Genomic DNA, 8484 nt, shown 5'->3' on the forward strand with positions numbered 1-8484 from the left:
AAAAAAAAAAAAAAAAAAAAAAAAAAATATATATATATATATATATAAGCGAATAACACAGTTCACCACCCCACCCTATAAAACCTCAGTCTACTAAATTTTAGGATTGATCTAACACTCTTTACAATAACTTTTAAAATTGGACTTCCTTATACTAGCGTCTACAACTTATTTTGAAATCTAAACACAAGATAGTCTGATGGGTGGAGAGAGGGAAGGATAGATGGACAGATAAGAGATACAGCAATTTAGGAAAATGTTAGTTATAGCATCTGGGCCATGAAGATATGGGCGTTCTGGGTACTATTTTTTTCTGCTTTCTTATATCTTTGAAAATGTTCATGATCAAAAGGAAAAAAGTGTACTTTATTTTTTATTTTTTAATTTGAAAGATATGGAGTACAATTCAGGATTAGGTATACAAGTGGTCATCGTACAGGTAAAGTTTGGACCTCCTTTTGGTCCCCACTTTGCCTGGTTTGAGATCAGGTACCCTTATTGATGTTGTGTCCCAAAAAATGTACTTTCTTATGAAGCAGCATCTCAAGGTGTGTTTGTGATTACTCATGCTGATATATATCTCTTAATGAGCTACTGATCATAAAATCTGTGTTTCATCTGGTGATTCAAGAGTACCTGAAATGAAAATAAAGAAAATCCACGGCTGGGCATGGTGGCTCATGCCTGTAATCTCAGCACTTTGGGAGGCTGAGGTGGGACAATCACTTGAGCTCTGGAGTTCAAGACCAGCCTAGGCAATATAATAAGACTTCATCTCTACAAAAAAAAAAATTAAAAATTAGCTAGGCGTGGTGGCACACATCTGTAGTCCCAGCTACTTGGGAGGCTGAGGCAAAAGGATTGCCTGAGCCCAGGAGGTTGAGGCTACAGTGAGCCATGATTGTGCCCACTGCGCTCCAGCCTGGAACAGGGTGAGACTCCAACTCCAAAAAACTCCAACGACCAGAATGCATACATAAGTTATGATGTGGTCCTATGGTAGAATACAACACAGCAATAAAAATTAAACCACTACAGCAGTAGTGACAAATCTCTCCAATCATATTGTATCAGGCAAAGCAGCTAGAAGACAGAAGAGCACATCCTGTGTGATCCATTTACTTCCAGTGCTGAAGCTGCCGTCTGTGGGCGAGTTTAGGAAAGTGGTCACTTTGTGTCAGGTGGGGAGGGGTGCTGCCGGGGAAAGGGCCAAAGGGCAAGCTATGGGGTCTTGGAAGTGTCCTCTCAGTCCATAGACATATGGAAAAATTCCTCAAGCTGGTCCTCCAACAACATGTGTGCTTATAGAGTTCAGGCTGTGGGCACCAGAGACACAAAAGCCAGAGGGTAGTAAAGGACGGAGATGCTGGCAAGGTCACGGTCACCTCCCTGGAGTGCTCAGGAAGGAGCTCGCCCAGGAGCCCCAGGGAGACCTCGCGTCTTCCCCTGCCTGGCTGCAGGCACTGCAGTGAGAGCCACCCCTCTTTCCCTCCCACTTCCAAGTTCTCACAAGCGCCTGCAGAAACATCTGGCTGTACCTGGTCCCAGGACCCAGCAAAGGATCTTCAATGTTGAAACTTCCTGAGGGATTTTTTTAAAACAGATGTTTTCGTGTTAAAAATTTTAGGTGTAGTTCCCACACCACATAACCATCTTAACGTGGACAATTTAGGGGCGTCAAATCCATCCTCCATGTTGACATCCATCCAGGATATTTTCCTTGCTCCAAGTGGAAGCTCCATCCTCGCTAGACAGCCCCTCCTCTTCCCTCTCTGTTCCCCCAGCCCCTGGCAACGCTGACCTTCTTGCCTCTTTGGATTTGCCTATTTTGGGTCTTGCATATAAAGGGAATTGCCTTTCAAAGAGCATGGTATCTTCAGTGAGGGCCCATGCGATGGCACAGATGAGACCTGCATTCCTTTAGTGGCTGAGTAATATTCCCCTGCGTGGACATACCACAGTCGTTCAGCTCCTCATCTGTCGGTGGACGTTGGGATGCTTCCAGATTCTGTCTACCGTGCACAGTGCTACTGTGAATGCTTCTAGACACATATCGTCTGAGTCCTTGATTTCAGCACTATTCGGTGTGTACCCCGGGGATGGGGTTGCCAGGTCCTGGGGTAAGCGTCTAACTGTGGGCACTGCACAATGTTTGTGGGGTTTTGAGGAGAATGGAGTCACAGCCCCTGCAGACAGTGCCAGGCTCTGCCCATGGGCAGTGCCCCCCACACACCCCACCCTGGCTGTGCTCTAGAAAGGCCCTCCCCATGGCTGCGGCAGGTCCCTCATGTGACCCTCTTTGACAGACACATGTTGACACAGTCACACGTCCAGGCCCCTGGGTGGTTGTCTTGCAGTCATGTATGTGAGTCACCCACTGAGTGCCAAGCAGTGCTCTAAAGAAGTGCCTTCCAGAGCCCCCGCCCCCACCCGGGGGCAAGCACCGAACGAGGCCCAGCCTGGGAACCGGCGGTGAAGCCTCCCTCAACCCCTCCTGCCCCCACGTCCAACCCACAGCCACCCTCTGCCTGTCTTGCCCCTCCAGGAATCCCCAGGTGCACCATCCTTACTCTGGCCTTGGGACATCAACGCAGTCCCTGCTTCTGAGACCACCCCACAGCCACCCATGCTCCTCATCCCATGTGACAGCCAGAACCATTTCTCGGATAAGGACAGCAGCTGAGCACGGGGACCCTCAGCAGCTCTGTGCACATGGTGTGCACTAACCCAGTTCAGCTTCCAGCTAACCTGTGGTGGACAGTGCAGAAGAGGAAACTGAGGCGCACTGAAGAAACCATGTGCTTTAGGTTCCATACCTCAAAAGTGGCAGATGCAAGGCCCAAACCCAAAGTGTCAGGCTCCAGACTTCCTGCTGTGACCTGCACGCCAGTGCAAGCTGTGTGTCCCAGGATCCTCCTCCCATGGCCTCCAGGTGAGCACCTGCTCATGGGAGCCTGGAAAGGCAGGCAGGAGGAGCCACTTGTGCCAGGTGCCTGCTGCCTGGCGAGAGGGAGACAGGAGTCTGGGAGCTCCTGAGAGCCACACCCCAGCCTCTTCCTGAGTGATCCCTGGAGCAGGCCAGAGCTCTCCTGGCAGGACCTTTGACATTTCCACCCCTGCTCCTTTCCTCTGTGAATCCTACAAACCCGGGTCCATGGAGTCATGTACTCCTCCTGACCAAGCCCGAATACCCTGCGACCCACCATCGATGCCCTGTGAGATACTGATCACTGCAGCCCACCTCAGAATTGCATATAGAACAGGAACCCACGAGCTCACCAGACCCACAGAGTGTTGTCACTCTGGCACCATGATCCTCTCCAGCCCCCTCTCCCTGCTTCCCGGCCCCCTTCCTTGGGCTCTTCTCCCCAACCCCAGCTCTCCAGCCTCACACTCCCCCATGGGCACACGCAGTTCCTCTTGCCTGGAACTCTCTTCTTTGCCTCTCAGACAAGGTAACTTCTGTCAGACATCGCCTCCTCTCCGAGAAGCCATCCTGATTCTCCAGAGGTAATACCTCAAGGGCTGCCCAGGCAGTCAACGGTACTTGTCACATTGTTATTTGTGTGACTCATTAGACTGTAAACCTCTCAAGGGCAGGACCATGTCCCCAGCACTGAGCACAGCCCTCCACGGATTCTCATTAAGTTGCTGCGTAAGGAACAGCCTTGCAGAATCTGAACAGGGGTGCAGGTAACCCCGAGACCAGGCAGCCCTCAGCCACACGTAGTGCCTGCAGAGTGAGGGAGAGGAGGGTGAGATCAGTCCCAGCCTGGCACACAGGGGGCGCGTGGAGGGGTGCATCCTGTGAGCCCAGTCTTGGGGAATGACAGGGACAGGGCAGATGGGGACATGCAATGGGGTGTTCTCTGCCAGATGAGAGGTTAGGATGCAGAGGCAGGCCTGTGGGGATGTGGGGAAACCTCCAACGTTTATTCTTCTGTCTGCATGAAATGGAACTACTCTCTTCCTCCCCAACATGCTTTGTCTACATGGTCCCGTCAGGGGCTGCCAAGCCCTGTGTCCAGGTCTCCTGGCCCTGGTGTGAAGCACAAGACGTACAGCCCATGCCCTGGCCACAATGGTCTTGGGTCTTTACAAAGAGATTTTTTTTTTTTTTGAGCTGGAGTCTTGCTTGGTGCCCAGGCTGAAATGTGGTGGGACAATCACAGCTCACCACAGCCTCGACCTCCTGGGCTCGGGCAATCCTCTTGCCTCAGTCTCCGGAGTAACTGGGATTACAGGCATGTCCCTCACACCCAGCTATATTTTTTACATTTTTGTACAGGAGAGTTCTCACCATGTTCCCAGGCTGGTCTCAAACTCCTGGCTCAAGCGATCCTCCCACCTTGGCCTCCCAAAGCGCCGGGATTACAGGCGAGAGCCTCCGCCCCGACCTACAAAGAGATTTTAATGATGCAAAGAATTGCTTACACCACTTAAGTGAGGCAGCAATGCACACAGGTATGCACTCACTGGTCCCAGCCCTACAGAGAGGAGTTGCAGTGTAGTTTGTAAACAGTTGGAAGGAACATGGCTTCCCTGAGTGTGAGATCATGGACAGTTTTTTCTGCGTTTCCAATACAGTCACCCATTACTTTATAATCTGAGGAGAAAACATGTTAAAAGGGGGAAGATCGCACCTGAGCAGGCCTTCAGGAAGAACATTCTGCCTGTGGGTCTGCACAAGCTTGTAAGAGAGTGGGCCTGCAGGGGGTCGAGGCCCCAGCTCCAGTCAGTGCGGCGACCACAGAACTGGAGCAGAGTGAACGCCTTGAGGAATTTTGATCTATTGAAAAGTCTTAGGCTGAGGCGGAAGGATCGCCGAAGCCCAGCAGGTCGAGGCTGCGGTGGCCGGGAATGGCCACTGTACTCCAGTCTAGGTGACAGAGTGAGACTCCAACTCAAAAAAAAAAGAAAAGTCTTTGGGCCAGGGCTCAGTGGCTCAGCTTGTAATCCCAGCCCTTTGGGAGACCGAGGCGAGTGGATTGCCTGAGCCCATGGGTTCGAGACCCACCTGGGCAACTTGGTGAGCCCTCGTCTCTACAATAAATCAAAAATTAGTCGGGCGTGGTAGTGCGCGCCTGTAGTTCCAGCTACTTGGAAGGCTGAGGCGGAAGAATTGCCAGAGCCCAGCAGGTTGAGGCTGTGGTGGCTGGGAGCATGCCACTGCCCTCCAGCCTGGGTGACGGAGTGAGACTCCAACTCAAAAAAAAAAGAAAAAGAAAAAGAAGTCTTTGTGGGGGACATTTGGCATTTTAATCTTCTCTCCTCAGTATGCTTAACAGTTTTTTTCTGGAAATTTCCCCTGGAGACTTATGAACTGAATGTTTCTGGCCCCTGGAAATTCTTACGGTGAAGCTCTAACTCTAGTGTGATGATATTGGGACATGAGGCTCTAGGGAGGTCATTAGTAGACAAGGCCATGAGGCCCTGGCCTGATAGGATAGGATTACTGTCCAGAAGGAGAGACACAGGCGAGCCCTTGCCCAAAACCCCACCACCACACACCAAGGAGAGTCCATGTGAGTCCATAGTGAGAAGGTGTCTGTCTGCAAGTCAGGAGGAGAGCCCTTACCAGGACCTGGCCATTCTGACACCCTGATTTCAGACTACCAGCCTCCAGAACTGTAGGAAATGCACTTCTGTTGTTTCAGGTACCCAGTCTATGGCATTTTGTTATTATTGGCAGCCTGCGCAGAACAATACAGAGATATGCCCTCCCTGACTCTCAGTCCATGTAGTTCAGGCAGGGCCGACCCTGGCTCTACTGCCTGGGTGAGTCAAGCAGTTTCACCTCCTTCCCCTCCCCCTAGCCACAGTGACTCTCCAGGGATGGACACCTGATCTGGGTTAAGTTGGCCAGAGTCCATCTCAGCCCCAGAATTTCTTTTGGAAGTCTCATGAGGGGTGTCTCTCACCCCTGGGGTCACGGAGAGCCTTGGATGCAGCCTGGAGCTGTGGACCACCATCCTTCTGGGAAGGACCAGCCTGGGAAAGGAGACCACACAGAGGAAGCATGGCTAGCGCCCCTGGAGCCAGCTGTGCCTGCAAGAGGCTGCCTCCCCTGCACTTGTCAGTTACCTGAGCTAATGTTTATTTTTTTTCTGCTAGGCTGGTTTGATTAGGTTTCCTGTCACTTGCCACCTAAAGATTCCCACTAACAGCCAAAGGCAAAACATACATGCTTGCTTTTGAAGTGGCTTCAGCGGCCACACCTCCCTGAGTTGCCTTGGAGTGCTGGTGGCTGTGGGCGAACCCTCCTGTGTGACAGGTCGGACTCCTCTGGGAGGCCCAGGGCATGTCCTCGAGGAGCACCCAGCTCCCTCCTATCCTTTCTTCCTCCTATCCTTCCCCGCATCCGCCCCTTCCCTCCACAGGCCGAGTTCCTTCCTGTTTTCCCAAGAGGGAGTGTCGTGGACCCACTGAGGCGCAGAGTGCGGCGTCTGAAAGCAGACACCCTGGCATCGTTGACATCAGTCCTAGGCACCCCAGCTGCATGACCTGAGCAGATTTCTTAACTTCTCTGAGACTCAGATTTTTCCCTGTGAAGTGGGGATAACAATTCCTCTTCACAATGAGTTTTAGCCAAGTCCCGCACAGTGCCTGGCCCACAGGGAGCATCTGTGAACTCGGACTACCATGACGGCTCACTTTGATCTTCCCTCCCACGACCCAGCCCAGGACTATCCTCCACGCCCACAGCCTTAGGGGATCGTGAGCACAAAAAGGACAGGGCCCCTGGCCAGCTCTCTGGAAGTCTCTGCGAAGCCACCTGCAGACTCAGACCGCTGACGACTTAACTCCTCCACTGAGGCCCACCCCAACGAAATGCCTGCCCACTCAGCCATTTTAAGAACTTAAATACCATCAGCCAGGATCAAAGCAAAGCCCCGGCTAATGACTACCCCAGCAGCCGACAGCAGGTTCCAGCTTGCTGTGTGGGGAAGGAGCTCACAGGTGAGGTTGCAGCAAACAGCCTGGCCTTGCATGCGGCAGACCCTGCCGGCTTGAGGGACAAGAAGCTCCCAGGAGCCGGGCGGGCTGTATTACATCTGGGCCCAGGTTCAGGCACTTCAGGCAGAAACAGAAAACAGTCACGGACGGGTGTTTGCCGGAGAATGTTTTCCCGGAGCGAGCTGGAACAGCATACCCGCCTTCAGCCAGCCCTGGGAAGGCCACTGGTGGCGACACGTGTCACTGGAGCCTTTTCCATTCACAGAGCATGCTTCCAGCATCCTACTGTTTGTGTGCGACATGCTGAACACCATGCGACGCTGGGGTCACACCCAGCCGTGTCCTTGCATAACTGGGAGTTCCTGAGGAAGGACATTTGGAAGTCACAGAGCCGGGTCTTAGCCTGGGCACAGCCGCTGGGGCCAGTCCTTCTGCACAGAGAGGGCTCTAGATGGCAGGAATGAGCATGTGTCTACATCTGACCTCTTGTGACGTGCAGGAGCAGTCTGGTCACGTGGGCAGCTGTCCCCTACCTGGACTGAACTGAGACTCCCCAAGGACGGGCGGGTCTCCTCAGGCTCTGTGTGCATGCCTGAGGAGACCCGCCTGCCCTGGCAAGCCATCCCCAGTCTCCTGATCTGCTGGGTGGGCCTGTAATGGTACCTGCTCCTGCGGGATGCGTCACTATGGCCTCTGCTGAGCCCGCAGGTGTCTGTGGCCCCTCATTTAACCTGGGCAACACCCCCATGAGATGGGTATGATTGTCATCCCCTCTTTACAGAGGTGGACGTGGACATGGACACAGAGGGAGCCTGGGTACTTGCCCACGATCACCAATCTACCAAGGGTAGGCAAGAACTGAGCCCAGGGGGTTGACAGAGCCCAGCTTCCTGACGAGGTGTCCCACCACTTCCTGGTTCAGTGAGATCACAGACATGGAAGCTGTGGCCCAGCAGCCACACCTTGCCCTCCATAAATGGTGGCCATCTGACCACTGTCTATGTCATCCATGGTACTCCACACGTCATGGACGGTCCAGGAATCAACACTGAGTAAACGGGTCTGTGCCGTCGTTCATCAAATACTGATTGAGCTCCCAAGACACCGGACACTCATGAGTTCAGACACTGGGAAGGAAGTGACAGAATGACTTGCAAGGTCTCTGTCCTCCTGAAGTCAGTCGTCTGTGACTACCGCAGGCAGCACATTGAGGGTCAGATGCAATATCACATCAGAGGGTGACAGGAAGAGAGATAAAGCAGCCCAAAGGGAACAACTTGGACGAGAGTTCAGAGGGGAATGACTTGCAGTTGGCAGGAAACGTGGTATTTTTTTAAATGGGAGGAGAAGTGAGAAAAACCCCAAAGGAAATATATTTGTGACTTTGTCACACTTTGGTCTATTTATTTGAGTCAGGGTCTCCTTCTGTTGCCCAGATTGGAGTGCAGTGGCACAATCATGGCTTACTGCAGTCTCCAACTCCTGGGCTCAAGCAATCCTCCTGCCTCAGCCCCCTGAGTAGCTAGG

This window comes from Carlito syrichta, unplaced genomic scaffold (genome assembly GCF_000164805.1).
Source record: "Carlito syrichta isolate Samal-C Ts95f unplaced genomic scaffold, Tarsius_syrichta-2.0.1 Scaffold290134, whole genome shotgun sequence".
NCBI lineage: Eukaryota > Metazoa > Chordata > Mammalia > Primates > Tarsiidae > Carlito > Carlito syrichta.